We start from the raw sequence: 14040 nt of genomic DNA, 5'->3' as shown, positions 1-14040 counted from the left end.
AATAGCAAATGTCTCAAAATGAGAAATTTACCTACTGTTTGAGTTTTTCACTTTGCACAAATGCATGGGCAGCTAACTCAAGTGTCAGCCAGGCAACTACTTTTCTCTCCAAATACCTGTCTTCAACTGTCTAAAATATTAATCTTTTTCCCTTTCCCCCATTCAAAATGCGCACACTGGGTGAACCACAGGCATTAGCTGTGTTAACCACCCAAATATTTCTCTCTGAGTTACTGGGGATGGCAGATGTCATGAAATAGAGCTGAAACCTACGTGTCAGTCCTCATTGCATGGCTCCCATGAAAAGCAGTGGTGCAGCTTAATGTTGGGCACACCATGAGGACTAATGCCCTGACTAAGGTGATGGCCAGCTGCTTTTGGAAAGACACAGTGCCTGGTAGACCCCATGTCGCCCACCCAGGGAAGAGGGCTGGAGCAAGAACACTAAAGCTTCAATGGCTAACCAAGTCCAACATGTTTTAATTTCTCATATGTGCCCGGCATACTTGCCGTCTTAAAAATAGAAGAGTCTTGCAGCACTACCAGGACAACATCACTCTGAAGACTGTTTCAGGTAATTGGTTGCCTAATGCACTGCTCCTGGCTCTTCAGTTTGCGATTATGATAGGTTAAAGATGTGTGCTGTCCCAGTATTACCTTAGGAAAAGGTATTTTCTTGTAGCAATCTGATTTTACACAGTTTTCTATTCTAAGTTAATACAATGGCGGATTTGGACTTTACTTGCTATAAATGAAGTAAACAGGAAATCCGAAGAGAAGAGAGAAACACGGCCAGAGCAAATTGACCTTTTAATTAATGCATCTTTTCCCTGAGATTCACTTTCTTTCCCCCACTATTTCCTCTTCTGCCAGTGCTGTTTGGTGTGACAGGAAACTAATTAGACTCAGAGCTCTCATCAGCCAAGAAAAAGAATCATTAATTTTGGTACTTAAGAAACTGAAGTCCTGACTCACAATATTTCCAGGCAGTGCAGTTTAGTATCTGATGATGGACAGCATCAGCTCTAGCCATTTCCTTCACCTACAGCCACCACCACAATCAATCACCAGAGAAGCGCAGGTAAACAAGGGTTTGGTGATGCAAATATAACTGATGAGAAATGACACCCTCACATGGTGCCCTCAACTGTGCCGCCTGCCTTTGGGGCTTCATAACACAGTGCCACACCAGAAAAAAGATCTCAACTCGATGTTAATTCCTTGTATGAAAGCAGTCAGTCCTGAATCCATAATTAAATGTAACTAATATTTACTTTGACAAGACAACAGGGAGGGGGATTTGGGGGGGAATAGCAATCTATGGTATTGCTGAAAGATTTAGCACATCAACCTTTCACTCCAGTTGCTGGCACCGTAAAGCTTCTTCTTTACAATCTCCCATTTCACTGAGCGTTTTTGAGCAAAGGATGAAGCTGAGCTTGTTTGAGTTTCACTGAACTTGGCTAGAGGATAAGGCTGAGCGGCTATGATAAGGAGAGAAATTTCTGGAAGCAAATTGTTTTTCCCTTAAAGTGACAAGGTTCAATCCAACTTTTCTTTTGTTTAAGTCTGTAGTGGAACAAGTGGATTTGGGCAGTTTTCACTTGCAATTTCACATCTCAGATGTGCCCACAATCACCCCTGAAAATCTGCCAACCACCTTAACAGCCTGTTAGCACATAACTGGCCCATGTTCAGTCTTTACTGAAGACATCCCAGGCAAGGCTGAGGAGCGGGAGTGCTCTGGGAAATGGTCCCCAAAGACCCTTCACCCCCCAGCCACACTGCCCTGGCACAGAGGTAGCAGAGCACCCTTCTGTGGGGGCTGGTCACAAAAGACTTAGATTTGTGCCTTAGAACACAACTTCAAAATACATCTTTTTCCGAATAAAACCTACCAGCTTGTATCACCATCTCTGCTGCATGTTAGCGTGCTGGGAATGTCCCCTTAATGCTGTATCCCAAGCAATAATTAGATCTTAGCCTGCAAAAAAAGTAACATTTCTATAAAAATCCCAATTTTTATATATATATATATATATAATTATTTCAGCATGCTCTTGGTTTTATTTATTTTGTTCTTTAGGTAAGGAAATCTACTTAAAAGAAAGTTTTCAGCTTTACTTCCCATACAAGGTCTGATGGCCTCTCCATATTTAAACTTTCTGCAGTTTCTCTTTCTCCACTGGAAGGGGCTGGTGGCTTCTCAAATAATGTGTGTTCCAGTTTGGTCTCCTAGATTTTCACTCTCTTCTTCACAAGGTCAAGCTCTTCAATCTCCTTGCTAGTTAATATCAACAATCAATGTAACTCATCTCTTCCACTGGGGTTGTGATGACTTTTAGTTAATCCTAGAAATATTATCCCCAGGGATGCAGAGCTTCATGGAGAAGTCATTCATGCATGGAGCAATACATGACAAGCAGAGCTTCTGTCGACACATGTCAGCACCACACAAGTTGGTGTGGAGGGAAACAGGTGAGTGGCATGAAGTGGACGAGACAGTGCTGCTCCTTTGGCTTTGGGATATCAGGGGCAAAGGCACAATAGGTTGGAACTGAGTGAGCCACCTCGAAGTTTCATAAAACTAGAGCTGGTTACTCGCATCTTATTCTTGCCAATGCTATAAATCTAAAAATGCAGTAAAAATATTCACTACTTTCATTGAATATTTGTCTTTTCAGACATAAAGCACTACTTCTTGCATAATTGAAAATTATGAGAACTGGGTATAAAATACACAGGCAAAACTAATGCTGATGTTTCCTTCTTTTAAAAAGTCATTTTTCCCTTTCCTAGGACATGTCTTCTTGGAGTTTTCCCTGCCTTTCCATGCATTAGCCAAGCTGGTTGCCAAGTCCCCACTGCGCTCTCCTTTCCTCCCTGTGATAAGAGGGCTGTTGACTTTTACATGTAAAAAATGATGAATTATGAGTTTCTCCCAGTGGAGCTACACTGCTCAGGAAATCGCAAGGCAACAGTTGCCTGGCCAGCAGTGAAACATGGCTGGTACTACAGCAAGGGGGGTACTCAATGATCCAGGCAGCAGTTTGCATTTTTAACACATAAAATGAAATTTAAAAGGCTTTGTGATAAAATGGCAAGCAAAAATGGGTTGATAGATCTCAATAAAGTGCTGGGGGACGTTGTCCAAGCAAGGCAGGACCTTTAGGGGCAATCAAACACCAAACTGTTGTGTGCAGAAAAGGTTGTCTGGAGGCAGGGTGTGAGCAGTAAATATTGGGATCATCACACTGACCTGAACACTCACGGACTGGTACTTGTGTGGAGGGTTCCGAAAAAGCAGATGCCTTTTTCCTTCTCTGGAAATGTTCCTGGAAGTAGAAAAAAGTTAACCTGGGAGGGATAAGCAAGAAATAGTAACAGCTTAATTCTAAGACTAAATCATAGAATCATAGAATCATTTAGGTTGGAAAAGACCTTTGAGATCAAGTCCAATCATTAAATGTCAATGTATAAGTTGCAGATTGCTTGTGCGTTATTATTGCTGTTATTCTGAGCCTTTTGTAGCATTCAGGCATTTTACCGAGTAGGAAGTCAGTGTTACACCCAGGACAGTCAGTATCTCTTTAGGACAGTCAGATGTTTATCTGCTAAACTTTGTATTTAAAATCCAAAGAGGAAAACATCCCAGCCCATGGACAAGCTCTTCTGCAGTTCACAAGATGGTGTGTGGTGCCTCAGAGGGCTCTGAGGGCTGGGGGGCATCTTCCCAAGGCCTTTTTTCTCCTCCCATGGGTTTCTCACTCCTGCGATCCTCGGGCTGGGTTTCTGCTATTCATTGTGTTGCAAAGCATGGATTAAATGCAGATTTCTCCCCCCGTCCAGATTTGCCTCTCTCGTGCACCCAGTGCTCTCAGCTGTAGCCCTCAATGCTCTTGGACATAGCTAATATGCTAAAAATTAATGTATTAATTCTAATTTACTCCCGTGCTTCTCTTGCACCAGGCAGATAGCCATGGGGCAGAGCCAGTGGTCAAAATGAACCAATACGAAGCATTACTTGAAAGGCATGTTATAGTAAACGGGGGTGCGTTTTATAAAAAACTGGTTTAGTCATATTAGCGGATGCCATAGCTTGAATAACTGCCTTTTCAACATTTTCCTTTTTTTATTCTTTTATTTATTTCAATATGCCCTCAATACTTTTAACTACACACAATAATTTGATCTGAACACTGCAAATTATTTACTTACTGGAGAAATCTTTTCCCCTTTAAAAGCATGAACTGAAAGCCTTTGATGGCTGAGTCTGAAAAAATGGAAACACTGCACCTCATCACAGCCACTGGTAAAAGCTGTGTTTGGTAATGAAGTAACTAATTGCCTCAGATAAAATGGAAGAAAAAATCTAATTCTTTTAATTTCAACCATCATTATTTTTTTAGAAACATTTATTCATAAAGAATAATAATAATTAAAAAAAGTTTTTTTAAAAAAACAACCCTCCCTGAATTGGCCACTTAGGAATTACTCTACATTAGCTCAGACTTCACAGCAGACAGACTAAATTGTCCAGGGATTAAACATCAGTTTAACTACAAATTTTGTACAATGACAATCAACTGCTTGGCCAGAGGTTCAAGTGAGGCTTTGCTCTATGCAATAAATTTTGTGTTCTCCTTTTCTACTGGGGCTCTGCCAGAAAGAAAGAAAGGAAGAAGGGGGAAGGGGGCGGGGGGGGGGGGGGGGGGGGGCGGGCGGGATAGAAAGAAAGGAAAACATAGAAAGGAAGAAAAGTTGTATTGAGATTGCCCATATTTCAGCAGTCCCTGCTGTTACAAACTAACCAAACTGGAAAAACCCTGGTTCCAGTTTAAAAAGGAATTATGTACGAAGGCAAGAAACTAGAAACAGCTCTTCCGTGCTCAGCTCAATAATACATATAAAAAAATATTGGTATGTACATGGAGAATAAATAATTTATCCACCCCCTTCCTGCTGTTATTTCAGTTATACTGCACAGGTTTCTATCAAGGCATACATTTTCCATTCTTGTGAAAACATGTTTTAATTCTGCTTATTTTATTTGAATTCTAATCCAATTCCTATGAGCATTGGTATATGCAAACCTTAAATAAAAACAATGGTAAGTACATTTTGAAAGTTTATGTAAAACTGATCATGCAGAAAGCATGCAGAAAATTTTTCATCCTTCCAATGGATGGAAAGAAAAATAACCACCAAATGGCATGCCAGGTCCACAAGACAGCAAACAATTCTCACAGCACATATAACAAGCTATCTACAAAATTGGCCTAGTGACTAAGGCACATATAATTGAGAAAATTCACGAGCTATTTCCAGACAATTTGTGAACAAAAGAACCAAAAATAGGTAACTAAGGAATCTGCATTAAATGATTCACCCATCTCTTACATCTGATTTTCTCAGCTGGATTCTTCTGTCTCTTAAACACGACACCTTAGTCTGTGGCTCGTTCAAGTGATTTCAGTATAATATTTTCATATGTAAATATCAGGCAATTCACAAAAAAAAAATATTTTCCCACACATCTTGACATTTTTTCTACCCTGTGGTGTGGATTTCAAAATGGCAATACCACAGCAGTGTCAGAAAGCAAAGATAAATCAGTCTTCACCGCTATTAAATTCTGTCTCACTGATGTATGTATGTCAGTTGTTATCCTGTAGCTATCTCTCTTAAAAAATGCATTTTATTATCAATGCATGGTAATATATAACAGATTCAATTTTAAGCTTAACAAAATCACAGCACTTTGACCCGTGGTATGTTAATATTAATATTTCTGGAATAGGGGTTTTTTTCCCCTTCAAAGACAAATATTATTCCATAAAGATGCTTCTTGAGGTATTTTCATTATCTTGTACAACAAATTAGTTAAATCTTGATCCAGAAAATGTTCAAATCCAATACAAAAAGAGACTGTTACTAAAATCTGAGTTGCTTCTTATCATGGGTTCATTATCTTGTGCACTGCAATGAGGTCTCTTGTGACCTACTCATGTAAACATACCCTGACCAAAATTCCCACAAACTTCAGCAGGGTTGTTCTCACATTCTTTATTTTACAACCATTATTTTTCCTCATTTAACAACATCTGTACCTCCAACCAGACATACAATTATCTAGAAAAAAGGGATATACTATGCTTAGAAAATGAATAGTGGCACACAAAATGGGGGTCCTGCATTTGCCAGCTGAAGCCCAGCAGACAAATGGAGGAAGAACCAAGGTATGGACGTGGTTGCTGGGATGTCCCATGGCTCACGCCCTGGGAGGCAGAAGCAGCCCCCGGCTGTGTCCCGAGCTCAGTATTCAGGACAGCACCACCAGCATGGCACAAAAGACACGGTTAGCACACCGAGGACCTGCTCTGCTGTGGCAGCGAGAGCAAAACATGATTTGGAGGTGGCAGAAAATCATCAGGGCGTGAATTTTCTTGACATGGGACTTAGACCTGAGTACAGGTTATGCTGGACAGATGTTAAATGACAAGAACATCTGTTGATAGGTAAAGAAGTCCTCTCATCAAAGTGAAAGGAGGTGAATTTTGAAAGTACAAATCAATCATCTTGTGTTTTGACTGTTTCATCTTTTTTTAAAAAGCAGGCAATGGATGACTTGTTTGAAGCAGACAATGGTACTGTAATTTCTTTATCTATATCTATAATGACATCATGAATATGCATCTTTGGAGATTAAAGAAAACCCTTTCTCAGACTCTGACATTAAAAAACCACTCTGAATTTGATTATTTAAATCATACTAAATTATCAATGCAATTATCACACAGACAAAACAAGTAGATTATTATTCTGTGCAATTCTCATTGAAATGAAAAGGGGGAGAAACAAAAGGAAAGGGAAAACCATCCCAACCTTCAAAAATGTGCTCCCAATCCATCTCCTCTTCTCCTTCAATATTCATCCTTCTCTTACAAGGTGAAAAGTCTTTTGTCCCCCAGCTCTCTGTTCTTTATTTCTTTCATAAACGTCTCCATCTTTCCTGTATTTATAAACTAAAAAGGTTCACTTAAAGTAACCGAGCAGTGTAATATGCATGAATACTACTTAATGAGATGACTATCTGTGTCCCAGCACCGCCATCTGGTATCAGCATCCACTGAGGCCAGCCACTGATGGCTGTGGTATTGCCGCAGAAACCACACTTCAAATCTACTCATCCAGGAACTGCAGCTGCATGGTGGGATTTCCAGCGTGCTGGGAAAATGCACATGATGGGGGCACCATTTTCCTCACCCTCATCAGCTCATGGTAACCACCATCGTGTTGTGGAGCAAAGGCAGAGTGAAGGACACAGTGCTCATGTGCAAGGGAGTGTTAGGAAGTTGAGCATTTTTCATCTCTAGGAGGGAAACCTAGTATCTGCCTGTGGGAATGCTGGTGGGATTAATTTTTCACCTTTAAAGTTTTGTGTGCATAGAAACTGCCTCTCTTCAGGGACACGTGTTTTGCCATACTGCCGCCTCCAACATTCCCACCGCTCGTGGTGAAGCTGGTAACACAAATGAGATGCTGAGCAAGATATTCTCCCAGAAGACACTATTTTTCAACCTTAAAACCTACAGCTCCTATTCCTTCACACAAAAATTAACGCAAATCTAATGAAGTTTCAGCACTGTTGCATCTGTGCTCCTTTCTCAGCAGTGAAAGCAGGAGAAAGAGAGAAAAGTGGAGCTGTGGGCTTTGAAATGCAAAAGCAGCTTTCTCATTGCAGGTAAATTATCTTATATTGTACCACCAGAAGTGGGAAGCATTTTTCTGTTCTGTCAGGGACTATATAGACATTGACCATTTTTAATGCTTCTGAAGATCCTAATCTAAACTAATCTAGTGTAAAGGAATGTTAAAGGATGCTCTTCAAAACGTTATACGTAAAGTGTGAGATAAAACCTGTCAGGTTAAACTCTGGGTTAGCATTAACTGTGATGCAGGATGCAGTTTGTTGTCATTGTTCATCTCCCACTTCACTTTACGTCGTTTGCACACACCATGTGAAAGCTCGAAGGGACACATTTTAATTTGAGTTTTATGATGTGTGAGGTTAAAGCCTCATAATGTTAAAAAAAGGGTGTCATAAATAAGGGCAGCTGTCTGGTGTATATGAAAAAGCCCACAGCAGTTTGTGCAATCCTCTTGGGACAGCTGAAGGTGAACAAACACAACATAATGTTTGTCAGGCTCTCCCATTGCATTTCCAAAGCAATCTCTGTTATTACGTTTCAGCCCTCAATCCAGACATACTCACGCTGGTGACCAGTAACCAGCTTAGCTCTGGAGACTGTGCGGACCTGGAAACAGGAGTGGTGGAAATATTTTGACCATGGCACTTTGTCTGAAATTGTCATGGCTGTTTTGGCCCCAAAAGCTGTTTTCTATAACCTTTGGCACTACATTCAACCAAACACAACCCTAGCCTATGGGTCAGAACATAAAAGGAAATTGCTAGCTTGTGTTGGCTGGAAATTCTCCATTACTGATCCACTGGATGAATGGGAACGGAGTTGCTCGGTTCATCCATTTCGCACAGGCAGTTGTGAATTTATTATAAAATACTTTCTTTGATAGATTTGTGAGGTTCCAAAAAAAACCCCCATATTCATCCTAAAGAGTATGTCTTCCTTTTGTAAAATTTAGCACTTACAATGACAATAAACTAGGAAATACTTAACGACATACGTAAGGGTAAGGTATAGTGCAAGTTACTTTTCCCATGGAACAAAATGAAAATCAGTTTATTGTACTGCTCTGATCTCAGTGGGAGACAATTTCAACCTCTGGCTTTGCAGGTTTGGCATGAGTGTGCTCTTGCCCTTGCTCCAGGAACAGAGGAACGGTTTCTGCAGCAGCCTGTGCTCCTGTGCCAGGCTGTCCTGCGGCACAACGCAATGCTGTAGCACTTCACGTGAGGGCTATTTCGTGTCATATGCTAAGTCTGTTATAATATAGCTCTAGAAAGGGATGAGAAGCTGAAACCTCCCAAAAATAAGCAAACCTGAGCTAGCAGATCATCAGGATGTCTAACCTATGGGTTAATGCAAGTTTCATCAGGAAGCAAGCAATCCCTGGGGCGCAGGGACAGGGCGAGGTGCCTGACTGGGTTAAGAGGTGCACAGGGCAAGGATGAGTGTCTGGCCAAAATGGGTAATTTTCATCTCAAAGGAAGAAATGAATTTTAAATCATATAATTTGTTCCTCTCGTGCCTATGTCATGTTCATACCTAAGTGCTATTGCCCCTTAAACACTATTTGCAGGTACAGAATGTTTAGTGATAGACAGGGAGAGTAACGCAGGGACTGATCTCCTTGGATCCTGTAGTCCACCCGGGACTCCAAAGCAGGACTCAACACCGTCTGTGTCATTGCTGGCAGAGGGGTGCCCAGTCCCTTGTTAAAATCCCATCAAGAGCAGTTCCACAGCAGCCTCAGCCCTGCCCAGCACCCCTTCCTGGCGCTCACCTGCGCTTCCCTTATAGAAGCTTTTCTCCCAGACATCCAACCTTTAGTGAGCTATACCCAGCCCATATCCATTTTAACTATTGTGTGCGAAACAGTTTTCATTGTTGAAACGTTAATGAAATCTTTGTGTACGCTCATGGAACATAAAGAGAGTATAAAACTCTATTTACCACGTACCCTATAACAATTCTCACTCTCATGAGTGAATTTCATGTTTCTGCCAAGCAAAAGGTGTTTCATAATATTTACTGAGAATGAGGGAAAGAAAGTTGTTCTGTGCAGCACCCTGATAGCAGCATTTTAACACGCAGAGATGTTTGACAGCCTTGTCTCTTTCTGTGAGGTGCTGGGGATGTTGCACTAATAGCATGGAGGTTTTTGCAGTCATCTTCCTGATTTCCAGTGCTTTGATAGAAAATTGATAAGGTTGTTAAGGCCAAAACCTGCTGCCACTGTCACCATGACACAGGCTGCAGTCAGAGAAATCTCATCACACCACTTCATTGTTGTGCCTTATTGTTTGGTGGGGAAGTCACGGGGGGAGGAAAAACCACACCAGCAGACTGAGCAGTGCTCCTCGAGCAAGGCTTTTGTGCTCTGGAATTTACTGGTGGCACCAGGAACATGCTACTGGATCACAGGCAGGACAGACCTGAGCAAGGGCTGGTCCTCCAGCAGCAGACCGGTTGGGAGCTCAGTGGGACAGCTCAGCGACCTGCAGCATGCCTGGGGAGGGCTTGTGAAGGCACATGGGAGCCTACAGGAATTTTGTCTGTTTGCAACACGTATGCAAGGTAAGCACTGTACAAATCCAGGTGGGAACAATAGTAATGCTGGGACTTGTGGCCATACTGTGGACAGACCAGCCTGTGGAGTTGGCTTACTGCTTGGTAAGAGAAGCAAAGGATGATGTTGGCCCAAAGTATCCTGGGGACTGAAATTCTTCTGTGATGCTCAGCTCTCCCTTGTACTGCCAGCCACAGGGATCACTTCGAAACACAGGGGAATGCCCTAAATAAGGTCTGTGTTTCCTAAATATTTCATAGTTAATTACATGTATTAAACCTGTATCTTTGTATATATACCTTGATATTGTGACTAATGCTCAGGACACATGCTATCCAATGCTGTAAGTATCTAATAGACACAGAACTGCGTACAAATTAGTCAGAACAAACCTTTCTGAATTCTTCCAAAACTGTTCTCCCAGTCTCAGTAACTGAATATCTCATGTATGGGAATGAAGGACTGCCAGCCTGGCAGTTAAACTGGCTTCATTACAATGCAAAGGTCATGAGCTCAAACTCTCTTAAGCTTATATTGCTACTAAAATTTCTATTAACTTTTCTTTACATCAAAGCAATTGTAGCTGAAGTTATTCTCATCATTTGCCTAAAGCAAAAACACAAGCTGCCAAACAGCTGCGGTAGCTTTTCTTTTTTTTTTCTTTTTTTTTTTTTTTAATATGGAAACAATAGTAAAAAAAAAGGAACAGAAAAAAACTCCAAATTCCACTATGGCAAGCTTATTAACAAGTTCATTAACAAATTCATTTCACTGATTAAACTCAACAATATGCACTCAACAGAAACAGGCATAATAGTAAAACCTAATTGTTGCAAGCACATCGCTTTATACAAGGCAGTTTATACACGATAGTGTTGATGCATGGGCCAGATTCATGAATGCTGCTGGGCCATACTCCTCTCTGGGGCAATTCTGGAGGCTTTGGGCCAAGGACATCATCTCATTCCTTGGACGATCCAGTCCATTTCCTCCATTACTAGCGCAAGTACTGTACTGGGACAGTGGATTTAGCATTTACATCTCAGTGTCAGGAAAGAGTAGGCATAATTTTATATCCCTAGACAGTCCCACACAAAGCACATTGGAGTCCAGCACAGCTCTGGAGTACATGCCTGGAGACGTATGTACTCCATCTGTTCATTTTTCCTATGGTTGCATATGAACAAGTGGGACTCAAGTGCTTCGTTTCTTACATGTTGGATTACATTATTCTTTTATTTCAAATGAAGAAGACAATAACCAACAGCACTGTCCAAAATAAAAAACCCACCATAAACCCAACAGGTTTTTCTAAGGACTGCTGCTGCTTCCTCCTGTGCACCAATGACTCAAATAGCTTTTCATATGTAACCACTGTTCATCTTCCTGGCATTTTCCCATTATTTTTTTTTTTTTTCTGAAGGCCACTCCTATCAAGGAAATAAACTCAGGCTGAACTAGGTATAACTGTGGTGATCTGTGTAAAAATACTAATAATCATTGGCCTTGCTTACCTTCTCTTCCATGTCCCCTACATATTAGAGTCAATCCTCAGTGCAAGGATTTATCAAGGGTCCTGGAGAAGCTGGAAAGAGTGAACATGGTAAGGTATTAGTCCAGCTTTGCTCTTACATGCTGGGTATCTCCAAAACCAGCATCACTGCAAAATGCTCCATCTCCCACTCTGGCAGGTTCCTCCAGCCCAGATCCTCTGCAAGTGGCAGAGCAGCTTCTGTGCCAGCTGCCAACAGCATTTATGCTGTGCAAACAGCAGGCCTAAAGGTTTTATCCCACTTACTGTGCTGATGGCAGATGAGGAATTTAAATCACCAGCTACGTATGGTATTAGGTAAACGTCCTTCCAGGTACTCACAGCCCACCAGTAAAAGGATGCTGGTCTGCATTAGGATCTGCCTGTGGTTCTGTAGCCTATAGCTTGTTTCTAAAACTCTTCATTTCAGCTGCCTTTGGTTTCTAATCGGCTATTTCTGCCTCTTTCCATGATTAGATGGCTGAGTTAAGTAACTTACTGTGAGAGCAAAGGAATAATAAATGTCTGTGTTTCAAGCGTACTTTAGTGGTTTAAGCCATGTTAAAAATGAAAACACTTCAGGTCATCAACCTGAGAATTTAGTCATGCCCACTTAAAGTGCTTTAATGGTCTGTTAATGTAATGCTGGCAAGTGCATCTACAACATTATATATAATAAAATAAAATTAATTCCCAGTGCATTAAGGTATAGTATTTTTTTTCAAGTTTACCTTAAAAAGATCATATATTTATAATAATTGTCACTCCACATACAGACAAGACATTATTTTCAGAGCTTCCCAAACAAAACACTTCCCAGAGGTTTTAGCTGGTTCCAAATACGTCCCTGAGCTGAGCAGTTGCAGCATGCAGGTATAATTCTTTGTGTCTAACAGAGAACGGGGAAACTGAGGCAGCAGTCAATTAAATTGCTTGGCAATAGGTGTAACCAAGATCAGCATCAGACAGCAGTTCAGAGTGGAAATGCCAGTCTTTGACCTTCTCAAGGTGCCAAAGCCAGCTCAGGCACAGGACCCCCCCCCCCCCCCCCCAGCTCATGCAAAGGCAGTGCCCCCCCCAACCCCAACCCCCAGGGGTTTCCCCAGCAGCTCTCCCCTGAGTTCTTCCTAAAAGGCAGCTGGACAGATAGACACGTGCCTGTATTTACAGTCCCTTTTGCAAATATGACATAAAGTACAGAAAGCTGATATTAAATCAGATGTGAGTGCCAGTATTTTCTGCACATAATTTCTGTAGTACTGACAAGTTTTCCAGAAGATGCCTTGCAGTGAACTTATTATTGCCATTATTACGAGTGTGCTCTGCTTCATTCAGGGAACATCTTCAAACATATTTGAGGTTGAGCTCTTTAGCAATTTCAGCCCTAACAGTCTTTACCAGTGAACCGTGCACTGTAAATAAGGTGGAAAAAAACTCCCATTTCTCAAAATGATAATGTCTGGACTTTTCCCTGGCTGAAATTCTAACAGTAATAAGCATATTTGCATTATATCAGCAGCCTGATATTTCAGCTGCTGCTGATATTACAGCTATCTGCTCAGTAAAGTTCTGATATTTACAGTGCATGCGGTACTGTCTGTTGTTAAACTCATGAAAGAACTCAATGACAAAAAAACCCGGGAAATGTATGAACTGGAATAAAAAGAGGACGGAAATAGTGTGTACTATGTTATCACAGGCATCAGAATCAAAATACAAGCAGTAACGCAATTTCTGTTGAAATAAATGTCCCCTGACTCCCACCAAACTTCTTCCCAACACACTCTATTTTCTACTCACATGATTCATAACTTTTTCCTCAAGTTTTCTCCTCTTTGTGGGGAAGGTGACCACAGCACAGCAGCTCATATGGCTTGCCTTGCACAGAGATCTCCCGGCACTGGCTGCTCTTTGCCTGATGACTGTCCTGGAGATACAGCTGGTTTAGGGTCTCACCTTGCAAGAAACGGGTGGTCCCAAATGTCACAGAGGAGGTGTCTGTGTCTGACACCAGCACTCCAGCAAGAAACCATGCCCTTGGGGTAAAAATTGCAAGACAAATCTTTGTGGTTTTTCATTTAACCTGACTTGCTTTTCCTCCCTCAGCCTCCTCCCGATCTGTGTTTGGGATGAGGGTTAGGGCTGGGAAAGTGATACATTTGCCATACGTTGGCCAGCTCATTTCCCCTTTGACCTGGGTACAGCAGTTAATGCATCGTTTTACCAATATATAAGGT

At 41.5% G+C, this 14040-nt stretch overlaps 1 long non-coding RNA gene across 1 annotated transcript; it reads right to left on the bottom strand.

The window, feature by feature from the left end:
• Nucleotides 1-1898: 1898 nt before the first annotated feature.
• On the bottom strand, nucleotides 1899-13752 carry LOC129736755 (uncharacterized). Its single transcript, XR_008733774.1, has 4 exons — nucleotides 13604-13752; nucleotides 11787-11857; nucleotides 3260-3335; nucleotides 1899-1984 (listed from the first exon to the last, which is right to left on the bottom strand). It is a non-coding gene; the product is annotated as an uncharacterized LOC129736755 (long non-coding RNA).
• Between the last annotated feature and the right edge of the window lie 288 nt (nucleotides 13753-14040).

Source organism: Falco cherrug, chromosome 9 (genome assembly GCF_023634085.1).
Source record: "Falco cherrug isolate bFalChe1 chromosome 9, bFalChe1.pri, whole genome shotgun sequence".
NCBI classification, from domain to species: Eukaryota; Metazoa; Chordata; class Aves; order Falconiformes; family Falconidae; genus Falco; species Falco cherrug.
The sequence above is the reverse complement of the archived record's forward strand: the minus strand, read 5'-3'. Positions and strand labels throughout refer to the sequence as shown.